This window comes from Mesoplodon mirus (assembly GCF_964341445.2).
Source record: "Mesoplodon mirus genome assembly, chromosome: 7".
NCBI classification, from domain to species: domain Eukaryota; kingdom Metazoa; phylum Chordata; class Mammalia; order Artiodactyla; family Ziphiidae; genus Mesoplodon; species Mesoplodon mirus.
Window position 1 is genome coordinate 25300567 of NC_138983.1, and position 12131 is coordinate 25312697.

Sequence of the window (12131 nt, forward strand, 5' to 3'; positions counted from 1 at the left end):
ATCCTTAGAGGTGCCCGTGCGTGAGGGTCAAACCAGCGCCGCCTCCTCCAGCTGTGTGATCTGAACACGTCTCCCTACCTTCCAAGCCACAGTTTCCTCCTGTGTAGAGTGAAAATCTAAGCAGTGCCTACTTCCTGGGGGCCCCCCAAGTTCTGGGGCAGGGCCCCCAACACACATGAAGTACACAGCAGAGAGAGGCCTCTCTTTGTTCCAGTCCAGATGCAGGAGGCGGATGTTTCCCCTCAGATGAGCACTTTACATAAAAGGGAGGGGCCCGCGGATAGGCTGTGCGTTCAGTCTGAAGAAGTGGGCTCGTTAATCTTTTGCTCGGCTTGCGAAAGTGTTTTCTTATCAAATAATAGAGATGATGGCACTGGTGGCTTTATGCTCCTGACTTGTGGTTCCCTTAAATACCATTTCAAGCAGATTTGCAATGTTAAGCTCTTTTCTCTCTTTCCACTCCCCCCTTTTGTGCATTGAATTTCCATCTGCTTACCCAAAATGGAAGCAAAAGAAATAAAAATAGCTATCGGGTGAATTAAGTACTTGTTTCCATGTGTTTCCCAGGCTGGTGCATCCAGTGACCTCTGAAGTGACTCGTCTGTGGTCTGCCGTAAACCGAGAGAGCTGTCCCCCCCACCCCCAGTCATTCTCCATCCTCTTATCTGCTTTTTATTTCCTTCCGAGCACCCTCCTCTGTCTGAAGTTACCTTGTCTGTGAATTTGTTGACTTCCCTTTCTGCCTCCTCCTCACCCCTCTAGAAGGCAGGCACTGTGGGTCCGGGGTTACCACTGTGACTCCAGCACATAGAACATTCCCTGGTGCAGAGTAGGCAGTTAAATATTTTGTTTGGTTAGTGAAATAGGCTATAGAGCCTAAAGGTTGGACTTTTGGAGTCAGAAAGACCATCTGTGGGGTCTCTGCTCTCTCGCTTACTAGCTGTGTAACTACGGGCAAGTTAATTTCTCAGGCCTCAGTTTCCCCAGCTTTTAATGGAAAATGGCTTGATCTACTTACATAGGTTTTTACAGGGATCAAATGAGGTAATCCATTGAAAGGACTTAGCACAGAGTAAGCTCTTCATATGTGATGGCTGCGATTATCAGTATAATTACTGTTTTCATAAACCTGTGAAGGGACTCAAATAACTAAATCATGTTTAATGCATAAATAACCCAAAACAATGGTGAATTTAAAAATCACATCTACTCAGAGTGCATGTTTTCTTTCCCCCTCATATATACCTCCTTCAATCGCTGCCCTTAATTCCCTCTTAACCCACCCCTGACTGTAGCCAGGGAACCAGGCAAATGACAGAGAAGATGAGGTAGACCAGATGGTCCAAAGGTTTAATTCAGTGAAGACAGTTTTGAACAGAGATATGTACAGACTTTGGATTTATCGCAACCCACCACCCGAGAATCTCAAAGAACGCTAAAAACTGGATTTCATCCACCCATTGGTTCAAAGACCGAGCAGCAAGTCAAGCACTCTGAAGTGCAGTCGTGCCCCTGGCCCCTCACTTGCTGGTTTGGCCACAGTGCCTGCACAAGACAGGCTGCCATCGCTGAGTGTTAAGCATGGGAGTGATATGACCTGATTTATGTTTACATGGGTTAGAAGCATCTGGACAAATCTTTACAGTTTATAAAGCACTTTAAACACACAACTCTCTAGCACATCTTCACAAGCTCTCAGAGGAAGCCGTTTCCACTCCCATTTACAGAAGAGCAGACTGAGGCCTTGACAGGGTAAGAGGGGCACCCAAGGTCACAGCTAGGAACAGACAAATCTGAGCTCAGGCAGGGAGGTCCAACCATAAGAAGGCAGTGAATTCACAGTGTCAGCGGAGGGGGGTGAGACCTCCCCCCCCGCCTCCTGGGGGAGAGAGGAAGACCCTGGGAATCGGTCTCCATCAGCACCTCCTGCCCAGTGTGACTTGGGCTGCTCGCTCTCAACCACTCAGGGCCTCTTCCCCCACAGGCTTGAGTTCGCTGGCTCTGGGTGGCCAGAGAGGGTGGGAATCTGTCCAGCATCCGAGAAGGAGTGAGCCAGGGATGGGGGACAGACGAAGTGGCAGTGCCAGATAACAGGGGCTGGAGAAAGAACAGGATCCCGACCCAGCTGTTGACAAATGCCCCCGGGGCTGCCTGTTGCGTGTGATTTCCTGTCCCATTGTTGCGCCCTCCCGGTCCCCAAAGAGAAGAAGAAGACTGGGAACTGCCAGCCCCAGGGGTGTTTTCGTCACGGGCCGCCACAATGCCCTTTGTCTCCCAGAGGGCGCCGGGGTGCTGGGAAGTCCCAAGTCAAGGGAATGGAGTTTGCTTTCTTACAGAAGGCGGCTTCCTAGGCTGAGCTGTGGACTTTGCAGACGCCGAGGATGGGCCAGGATAGGCGTTCGGGCAATGTCTGGAGTCCAGCTGGGCTGGTTTCTGGCCTGCTCCTACTTGCCTGCCAGCCGGCTCCCCAGATTTCCCTCCTCCCTCAAGACCAACTGCCTCTGACAGCCGCTTCCTTTGCTGCTTTAATATTTGAGATTTGGGGGAAGAAAGCTCTCAAGGGGTCCGGAGTGTCCCTTTGGGGCCCAGCCCAGCACCCCGTTCCCTGCTGCCTTCAGGACTGAGGAGGCTGTGGGCACGGAGGCTGGAGTTGGTCAGAATGGGGCAGTGGGCGCAATGGGGCGACTCTTTTCTCCTTCATGCCCTGCCTTCCAGTTCTCCACCAGCCAGCAGGCTCAGAGCACTTTGCGTATGGCAGTTTGGTCTCAGGAAGGACCTCGGAATCTCTCTTTTTAGAGCCAGACAGATTGCCATTGGCTAGCTATGTGACCTCAGACGTGTGTCCAAACCTCTCAAAGCCTTGTTTTCCACATTTGTAAAACACCGTTGCAGGATGGCTGTGTTAGAGGGTAATGTTTTCAGAATGGCCTCTTGCTTACCTGGCACGTAGTAGGCTCTCAGCAAATCTTAGCAATGTGGTTTTGCTGCTCAGAAGCCAGTGCCAGCATCTCCCCTGAGGCTGCAGTTGGGCCGTGGGTGCAGAAAGCAGGGTCAAGTGCTGGGAGCCTTTTCCTCTGGCTGGGTTAGAGTGCACCGCCGTCTCCAGCTCAGGTCAAAGCCACTAGCTGCCAGTCGGGAATCTCCACCTTGCACACGTGCATCTCTGCCAGGCCTCAAGAGCCCCGTGCCTCTACCTCCTTCTGGAAGTTTCTGGAAACTCTTTACCTGACGGTGTGAATGGGTCACCTTTCTGCCTTAGACTGTGGGGTGGGTAGGGAAGGCGGGTGCTGTGTGAGAATACTCAGCTGAATCCGGACAGGAACACCTATTCAGAGACTCTAAATAAATGACCCCACCCCTGGCCCACTGCCCAGCAGCTGCCTGTTGGGTCAGTGAAGCAGGAGAGCTAAGCCGTAGGGTCCTCCCAAGCTGACTTGCTGGCAGAGGCCAATCGCTGGTGGCAGTGCCCTCACCATGATTCTGAAAGCGTGTGTTCAAAAGAAGGGGCGTGTGTTTGAACAGGTTGGAGGCCCTTGACTGTCTGGCTTCCACAGGGTGAAAGAGCTGTGGTCTCTTGTCAGCCATCACAGACGCCGAGCCTGGGTGATTCTGAGTCTCTTGCATCTCCATGCAGCAGTGAGCCCCGAAGGTAAGGTGCAGCCGGGAGGCCAAGGGAGCCACACCCCAGCCAAGCGGAGAGAGGGAGGCCTGCTTTCTCACCCGGCTCCATTCCACTTGTGTGGGAAACAGCGATACTCTGGCCTGTTTTGCCAGCCACCTGCCAGTTAGGCCGCCTGCCGGCCAGGCCCCCACACAAGGAAGCCTTGGCCTGAGAAATGGGCCAGATAGATGCCCTGGCCCTTGCAGCACTCAGAGCCCTCCCTGCTGTAGGGGAGAGGGTGGAGGGGTGGTGCCCGCATGCAGTCTCCAGTGAAATCTGTACCATCCCACCCACATAAGAGGCCACCCTGGAGTCAGGCCCAGTTACCAAAGACAGATGGCCGTGTCCCCTCCATCACGGCTCAAGGCCACATGGACATCTGCCGAACCACACCTGCCGTCCCCTCCCTGAGACGGCTCCACGTGCCATCCTAGCTGCCCTCCCAGAAACCACCTTAGCCCCAGTCAGCCAAGCTCCCCCAGGAAGCTGTTCCTGGGTAGATAATTCTCCTGTGGAATGCTTATCTTTTTATCAGGGAAATATTTCCTTTTTTTCTGAAGAGAACCACTTGTTAATACCCAAGCCAGCCCAAGCCTCCAAGAATGGAAGACGAAGCACTTCCCCATTTCAGGAGCTCATCTACCTGACTTAGAGCTCGGGAGACCTGCAGAGAGTTCTGGAGTAAGAGCGGACCCCTGAGAACATGTTAGCAGCCAGAGGGCTTTACCTCTAGGAGTGAGAAACGTTCTATGCATTTCTGTTTTCTGTTCTTTTTTTTTTTTTTTTTTGGCCATACCGCGCAGCTTGCAGGATCTTATTTCCCCAACCAGGGATTGAACCCAGGCCCTTGGCAGTGAGAGCATGGAGCCCTAACCACTGGACCGCCAGGGAATTCCCTGGGCTATGCATTTCTGAATTCAAAGGTTGAGTTTCTAACATGGGCTTCTGTGCTGGGGGCTGGGCAGCATCAGTAAGTAGAACAGTCTCTGCCTTCAGAGAAATTATAGCCTGAGGGGAAAGCAGACAAAAAGAATGAGAACAAACAAAATGATACCAAATGGGCTAAGTGCTGTGAGGGTGCAGTGCTGAGGGCAGAATGGGGACCAGGCTCAGGGCAGGTGGGCAGAGAGGACCTCCCACTGCCTGGAGGAGACCCATGAGCCAGGCAAGGTGCCTGACCCCAGTGCCTAATGCCAGGGTGACCAGGTGTTTGTGTTTGCCTGAGACACTTCTCATGTATGCCTGCTGTCCCAGTGTTGTTGGCAATAGCACTCCTTTTCCCTCTCAAAAGTGATCCAGCTTGGATGACAGACTACATGGTTAACTATGCCTAATGCTCATCATCCCCAAGATGTCCAGGTCCAGAAAAATGGAAAGCCAGGGCCAACTTACTAAGCTAAGTGGCAGTGGAGTATGCTCTTTGAGAGATTGGACACGGGGTGCACCCCGCCTGGGACCACATCCCAGCTCTGCCACTTACTAGGTGCGTGACCTGGAGCAAGTTACTTTACCTCTCCAGCCCTCAGTTTCTCCATGCGTACAATGGGGATAATAATAGTACCTGTTTCATAAAGTAGATATGAGGATGAAAGAAGTCAATAGATATAAAGGGCTTAAAACAGTGCCACGTGTTTAGCAGATGCTCTGTACACGTTAGTTGTTTGTGTTTCCCAGTTATTCCTGGATGCCTCGGAGCCAGGCCAGGATGCCCCGATTGTTACCCAATTGGCCTCCCATCCCACAGCTCATGTTTAGGTTCCCTGACGGGCAACCAATGGGAAGAGGCAGGGAAATCGTTCACAGCTAATCATGACTTGGTTGTAATCTAAATTTATATCCATATGCATATCTGAGCAACTGGGGGTTTTTCTAGTGCCTCTAATCTGTACCAGATGGGTTTTAATAAGAAAAGTGTATTTCCCAGAAGGAAGTCCTAAGTCCTGCCTCTAACAGAAGTCACCTGACCCCACGTGGAGGTTCTGCCAGGGGTCAGCTACAGGGTCTGAGGCAGCCGGGCTGCCAGAGGAGATAGGCCCCGGGGTCAGAAGAGGGGTGCCTGCCGGGCTCTGACTCCAAGCTGAGCCAAACCATTCTGGTTTACCAAGCAATTCTAGAAAAGGAATTAGTCCAAGATGTGAACCAGACTAGAATTGCTTCCTGTGTACTGGGAGTGGAATCTGACTTCATTTGGGACGATGTTGGCTTCATTCTCCATGGATGTCTTGGCTTGGTGTTCGGCCACCGTGGCCCTCCAGAAATCTTGGGGGACCTGTGGTGAGGGCCTCAGAGCTGGCAGCGCAGAGCCGACCTTGACCTTCCTAGAGCAGTCTCTGCTTGAAGAGCTGTCACTTGATTGGGAAAAGCTTGGCATCTTCTCAGGTTCCTGACGGTGCCAACTTGCCAGCTCCCAGCCCAGGCGGCACAGCAGGTTAGGGCGTGGAAGCGGCGTGCTTCTCAGCAAGGTCCGTGAGAAGGATGGATTCGGGGGAAAGGTCACCCCATTCAACGCCAGTGCTCAGCAGTGGTTCCCACTGAAGGTGGGGCAGAGTCGGTGCAAGAATTTAGGGCTGAAGGTGGGAGACATTCTGGCTACCCCCTCCCTTGACCATCACCTGCAGCTGTGTAGCTGGTCCCTGTGAGATTCCTTTCCTAGACTAAGGGTGCTCACAGGCAGGGTAGGCTCTAAGGCATCATGGGCCTCCCCAGACCCTCCCAGCCAGGCCCGCGCCCCAGAGTCCTGTGTCCTCCCAGCCAACGGTGGAAGTTAAGAAACCACAGCCCGGTTTCCCAGGGCTGAGCTCAGGCCAGGTCTCGAGGCCCTGCCCAGCCAGTGGGCACCTCCCAGATCTGCCTGCCTGAGTATTTGAACCCAGTCCTTGTGGGTGGGCGCAGAGGGGACATACCTGCTGGCCCCAGACTTGGCCTGCCAGCTGGGGACAGAGGCACAAGGCCTTCTCACGCCTGGGCCTCCAGTTCCAGGCTTGTGCCCCAGCTACCAACCTGACTCTCTCCCCAAGGCCCCTGCCCACCTCAAGGAAGAACAGAGCCTGCTTTGAGCTGGAAATTGGAGGCGTTTCCTGTTTCATGTTGTTAAGACACTGCTTATAGGACTGTAATCCCAATAAATCATATGCTTGCTGAGTGGGGCAGAGGTTTTTGTTTTTCCCCAAGCTGCAGGGACCTCTTAAAACCAAGGCCTTAAGAAGTTTATTCTCTTTCATTTTTTTAACGGGGAAAAATGGCTTTTGCAGGCCTGGTCCTATTGAAGGGCCTTGTGAGCCCATTGGCTTGATATTCTCAGGCTCATCTGTATGATTAAAGAGAGAGGAAGAGAAACTGAGTCATGACACATGGGGCTGGGCCCCCTGTTGCTGCTGAAGGGCTCTGTGACCTTGGGTGAGATGCTCGGCCTCCCCGGGTCTCTATTTCCTCCTCTTCACCCCCCTTCCTGTTAAAGACCCGTTTTCTTTGGTGTATTTTACACCTCCCCCACGTGACATTAGTTGCTATTTTATGCACACAAAGACAAATGCTCCCAGTCGGTGACCCTTTTAAGTGGCTTTGTTTGTCACGGTAGCAGCCTGACCGGATGCGGATGCGCTTGCATGCGTGTGTGTGTGTGTGTGTGTGTGTGCATGCACACGTGTGTGGTGTTTCTGAGGTTGGTTAGGCCGCCAGCGGCATTTAGGGGCGGCAGGTCCCTCACAGTCATCCCGTGCGCACCCCGTCACCACCTCGCATGTTTCTGACCCCGTGGCCCCTGGGTCTGTGTTGTCGTTGTCCCTTCCCCTCTTCAAGGTTCTTGACAGCCAAGGCCCAGGGCCTGCACTGCCAGAAACGGTCTCCAGATCACACTCCACACAGTGGTTGTGTTTGTTGCTCTGTTTTATGAGTGGGTGGTGGGCAGCTCGCTGGCAGGCTTCTGCAAGCTTTACATGTTTATACTTGCTGGAGGGTTGGAGTGTGTGGAGAGGGAATTGGCTGGACTTGAAGAAGGCTGGAGCTGAGGCATTTAATAGGACCAGATTCCTATAGCCTTTTCTGCTATTATGTATTTTCTCTATCGACAGACACTAAAATGGTAGTAATAGTTAACCTTTACCAAGAACTTACCATATGCCAAATGCTGTGCTAAGCCCTTTATGTACATAACTTCTGACCATCTTGTGAGGTGGTCCTGTTATTTATACCCATTTTGCTGATGGGGCAACTGAGGCTAAGGGAGATAAAATAACTTGCACCCGATCACAATTTAATTCATTGAGAGTGCAATGGATTGCAGCCTAGGGCAGTCGGCCACCAGAGCCTATGCTCTTGACCTCTGTATAGTAGATACAGCTGTTGTCATGTGGAGACTGTGAAATAACAGCAAAAGGGTTTCTCATGATGGAAACTGTCTAGAAACCACTGACTTAACACCATCTTTAAAAGAAAAACAGGCCCAAAGAAGGTAATGATCTGCCCAAGGTTACAGAGCCAGTTTGGTTGCTTCCTAAAACTAGGGCTGTCTCCCAGTGAGGATCCAGTGTGGGATCCTCAGATCCTTAGGCCGGGAGCATGCATATAAAGCACACACCATTCTAGAATTGGCTGGACTGGGACAGAATCCCAGCCCCACGCCTGAGAGCGGCCTTGCCTTAGGGATCGACTACATTTGTCTAAGGCAGTGGTTCTCAATGAGACTTCTCAGGAGTCCACAGGGTCAAAATTATACTCACAATAATAAGGTGTTATTTGCCTTTTCACTCATTTTCTCACAAGTTTCCAGGGAGTTTTCCAGAAGCTATGTGACATGTGAGCATAGTATCACTCTGATGGCTGACCGGATATGAGTTTGTGTTTGAAGTTTGAAGTTCTCTGAGATGTTTGAAGTTCTCTGTTTTAATTTCTGATACAATAATTAGCGCTAGAACAATACACATAAATAAAAGCTCTTTGGGGGCCTCAGTAATGTGTAAGAGTACAAAGGGGATTCTGAGGCCAAAGTGCTTGAGAACCGCTATTCCGTGGTGCCAGACCCAGCAAAGGGGAAAGTCAGTGGCTTGCAGCCACACTCAGCCTAGGGAAAAGGCAAGAAGAGGGAAGCAGGCTTTTTTCTCTGGGAGGGAACCAAGCAGAGAGACCCTGGGGATGACGCATACTCAGTCATTCCCAGCTTTGCTCCTCTAGAGCCTTTTCACTCCACAGTTAGGATGCAGCCATGGCCGGTACAGATGGGAGTTTTTATAGGGATTTTCCAGAATGTCCAGGAATGCAGGCCAGTTTCTCAGCATGCCCAGTGGGCTAGGTGAAATTACCAGAAAGGAAATAGTAGCCTGGAACCCACAGGCCAAGGGAAGGATGTTACTGAGAAAGTCCACGAATTGCTTGTCATTTTACCTTCCTATGGGCCGCAGGTCAGGGAGGTGGGTAGACCAAGGAGAAAGGCCTGAAGGGGTCATTTGGGGGCTGCAATGGCCTTGTTTGTGGACAGGTGGGCACCGGCCACCACCCCAGAGGCAGAGTGACAATTTTAACCCTGAAGGATTTTTGTATGTTGAGAATATTAATCAGTGTGCAATTCAGGAAACAGAAAACACCTTAGGTGTTTTAAACAGGAAGGGATTTAATGCGGGGAATTAGGTGCCAAAAGAATCATTGGAAGGACTCAAGGAGCAGGTTCAAGGCTGAACCTCCAGGAATGACCCCAAGGACAATACAAAACTTGCTCTCAGGGGGGCTACTCCCTCTGAGATAACCCTGGAAACTGCAATTCAGGATTGAAGCTGGAGTCAAGAAGTTTCTGCCCTTGCCTTCAAGAGCAGTACGGCTGCCTCTGGAGCACTCAGGAAGTTGGGAAATGGACACCGGAATGCTCTGTAGGGGGGAAAAAAAATCCCTCATGTTTTACGAGTTGGCTTGCTAGCAGAAACAAGCAAAGGGGACACAAAGGTGGCCTCTGCCTCACATCCACTGACCAGATCTCATGCAGCTATGTCTTAGTGGTGAAGCCTAATTTGCAAAGAAGTCTGGGAAATGTAGTTTTCAATTTTCCATGTCTTCAGCTAGGATGGTAAAATGGAGGCTGAATGAACCAATTCCCAGTATCCACCCACCTGTTATCAACACTGCGTCTTTTCATGTGCCGAGTTATAAGAGGCACAAGGCAGGAGAATGAATCATGACACCATCTGATTAGACTTCATGGTTTCCTGAGTTCCCTCTTGGATTTCCCGTAGTGCAGCTGGGAGATGCTGCTTAGAGCGTTCGTGGCCACACTTGGCTCTTTGTCTTGGCCGTTGGCCACAATAGGGAAGAATGGTTGGCAAATCCAGGAACTGCCTTTTTGTTTACCCTTCAATCTCCAATGCTGGTGGTTTAGATAAAACCTTCCCCTTGGATCAGAAGGACTGACATGTAGAAGTATGTCTCTGAGCTTGACTTGTAGCATTGGAGTGTAAGAATTGTAAAATTCCAAAATAACATTTGGGGGGAATTCAAATGGGCGTTCACAATTAAAGAAGATCTTGGAAACAGGAGTAATTCACAAAGGGATTGTTGTTCCTTCCTGGATTCTACAAGCTCCCCCCAACAGGGTCCTGGCTTCCCACTCTAACGAGTCCACGTTGTGACTCTGAAAAGTATATGCCATTCTTTTCTGGGCAGAAACAGGACTTGGTCCAGAACTGATAACTTGGATGCATTATGCCACGTTCCTGATGCTTAGCCATCCTTGCAGTCATTCGGTTTATTGAGGATCTGTTGTGTCTAGGACCTGTGCTGGGTATGTGTGTGTGTGTATATATATATATATATATATATATATATTTTTTTTTTTTTTTTTTTTTTTTTTTTTGTGCGGTACGCGGGCCTCTCACTGTTGTGGCCTCTCCCGCTGCGGAGCACAGGCTCCGAACGCGCAGGCTTGCGGAGCACAGGCTCCGGACGCGCAGGCTCAGCGGCCATGGCTCACGGGCCCAGCCACTCGGCGGCATGTGGGATCTTCCTGGACTGGGGCACGAACCTGCGTCCGCTGCATCGGCAGGTGGACTTTCAACCACTGCGCCACAGGAAGCCCTGTGCTGGGTATATTTTAGAGAACCAGAGATGATGAAAGCATCGTTCTTGTTCTGAAGAGGAACAATCTAGTCAGGAAGATAAGACGCATTCATTCTGGAATAGAATTCTAAGGGATCTTGGAGAAGGAAGAGATTATTTTCTTTGGAAAAGGGATGTGGGAAGGCTTCTAGAAAGATGTGGCATTGGAACTAAGCCTTGAAGGATAAACAGGATCTGGATGGGCAGAGGTGAGAGCTGGTTCGTTCTTGTGAGGAGGTGGGAACGGGAAGGGTGGGCTTGAGAACCACGAATGCCTGATGGTCAGGTGTGTCCTGATGAAAGGTGTGAGCCAGGCTTGGAAAGTAAGTTGAGTGAGGTTCTGGGCATCCTTGAAGGCCAAGGCTACGAGGCTTTCCCAGCCTGTGGCCGCCTTGTCACCATAGCGATCGGTACACTCAGTGCACCAGTGAAATGGCTCAAACCTAGAAATATTTTCAGAAATGACAGAACCGGGACATCAAAAGAATTTCCAAATGAACCACTTTCAAGAATCCCATGTGATTCTCTTTTTAAATAAATAAATAAATAAATGAAAGCATCCTTTGCCCTCAAGAAGAGAAACTTTGCAAACCTCAAAGATGACCTAAGCTATTGAGATCTGAGATCAGTCATGTGAGGGCATCTTTAGGTGATTCCCTGCAGTTGATTTACTCAGGAGCTGAGGGGAGAGGATGGAGGTCATCTTCCTGGCCAGAGTACCTCTCTGTATGTCTAGGGGAAAGATGGTGACAGCAAGGGCCTAACACACAAGGATCCCAGGGTATCAGGTGAAGTGGGGTGTGGAGGGGGCATGGGGGGCGGTAGGCATGAAGCCAAGACCGGCTGTCGGGGCCGCTCCACAGCATGGGGTCTGCTGGGCTGTGGAGTGGTCTTCCAAGGTCTTCACCATGGGAGATGGGCCAGAATGGGCGGAGGACAGGAGTCAAGCTTGGTGGGGTGGGGACGGCAGGGCCTGGGGCCGGGAGGGACCGGCCCTGAGTGGCAGGACCACGGTATTGCTCAGCACCAGGGAGCACTAGTCGCTGTCCTGTGAATGGTGCCTCCTGCTGGCACCCAGAACGCTGGTGCCCCCTGAGTTTGTAGCTCAGAGGCCTTGCTGAACCAACCGTCTCTCCCTGCCTCCTCCTAGCTGCCCCACACCGTGGCCATGGGTTCTGGGTGTGACATAGGTCCTGGGACAGGTCCTCCCTGGAGGACCTCGGGCACCAGCCTGGGGCCACCCTGCCTGCCACAGGCAGCGACATAGGCCCACCTCAGCCCGGGGGTCAGTGGAGGAGGGAGTGGCTGTCCACCACACACAGGGAGTGTGCCATGTGTCGTCTCCCGTGGCCTCACGATGATCCTGAGAAGTGGGGACTGCCCCGTCTCACAG

General features: G+C 51.5%; 1 protein-coding gene across 2 annotated transcripts in view; it reads left to right on the forward strand.

The window, feature by feature from the left end:
- ABTB2 (ankyrin repeat and BTB domain containing 2) overlaps positions 1–12131 on the forward strand; it is a 183666-nt gene that overhangs the window by 149208 nt on the left and 22327 nt on the right. The gene's annotated exons all lie outside the window — the stretch shown is intronic.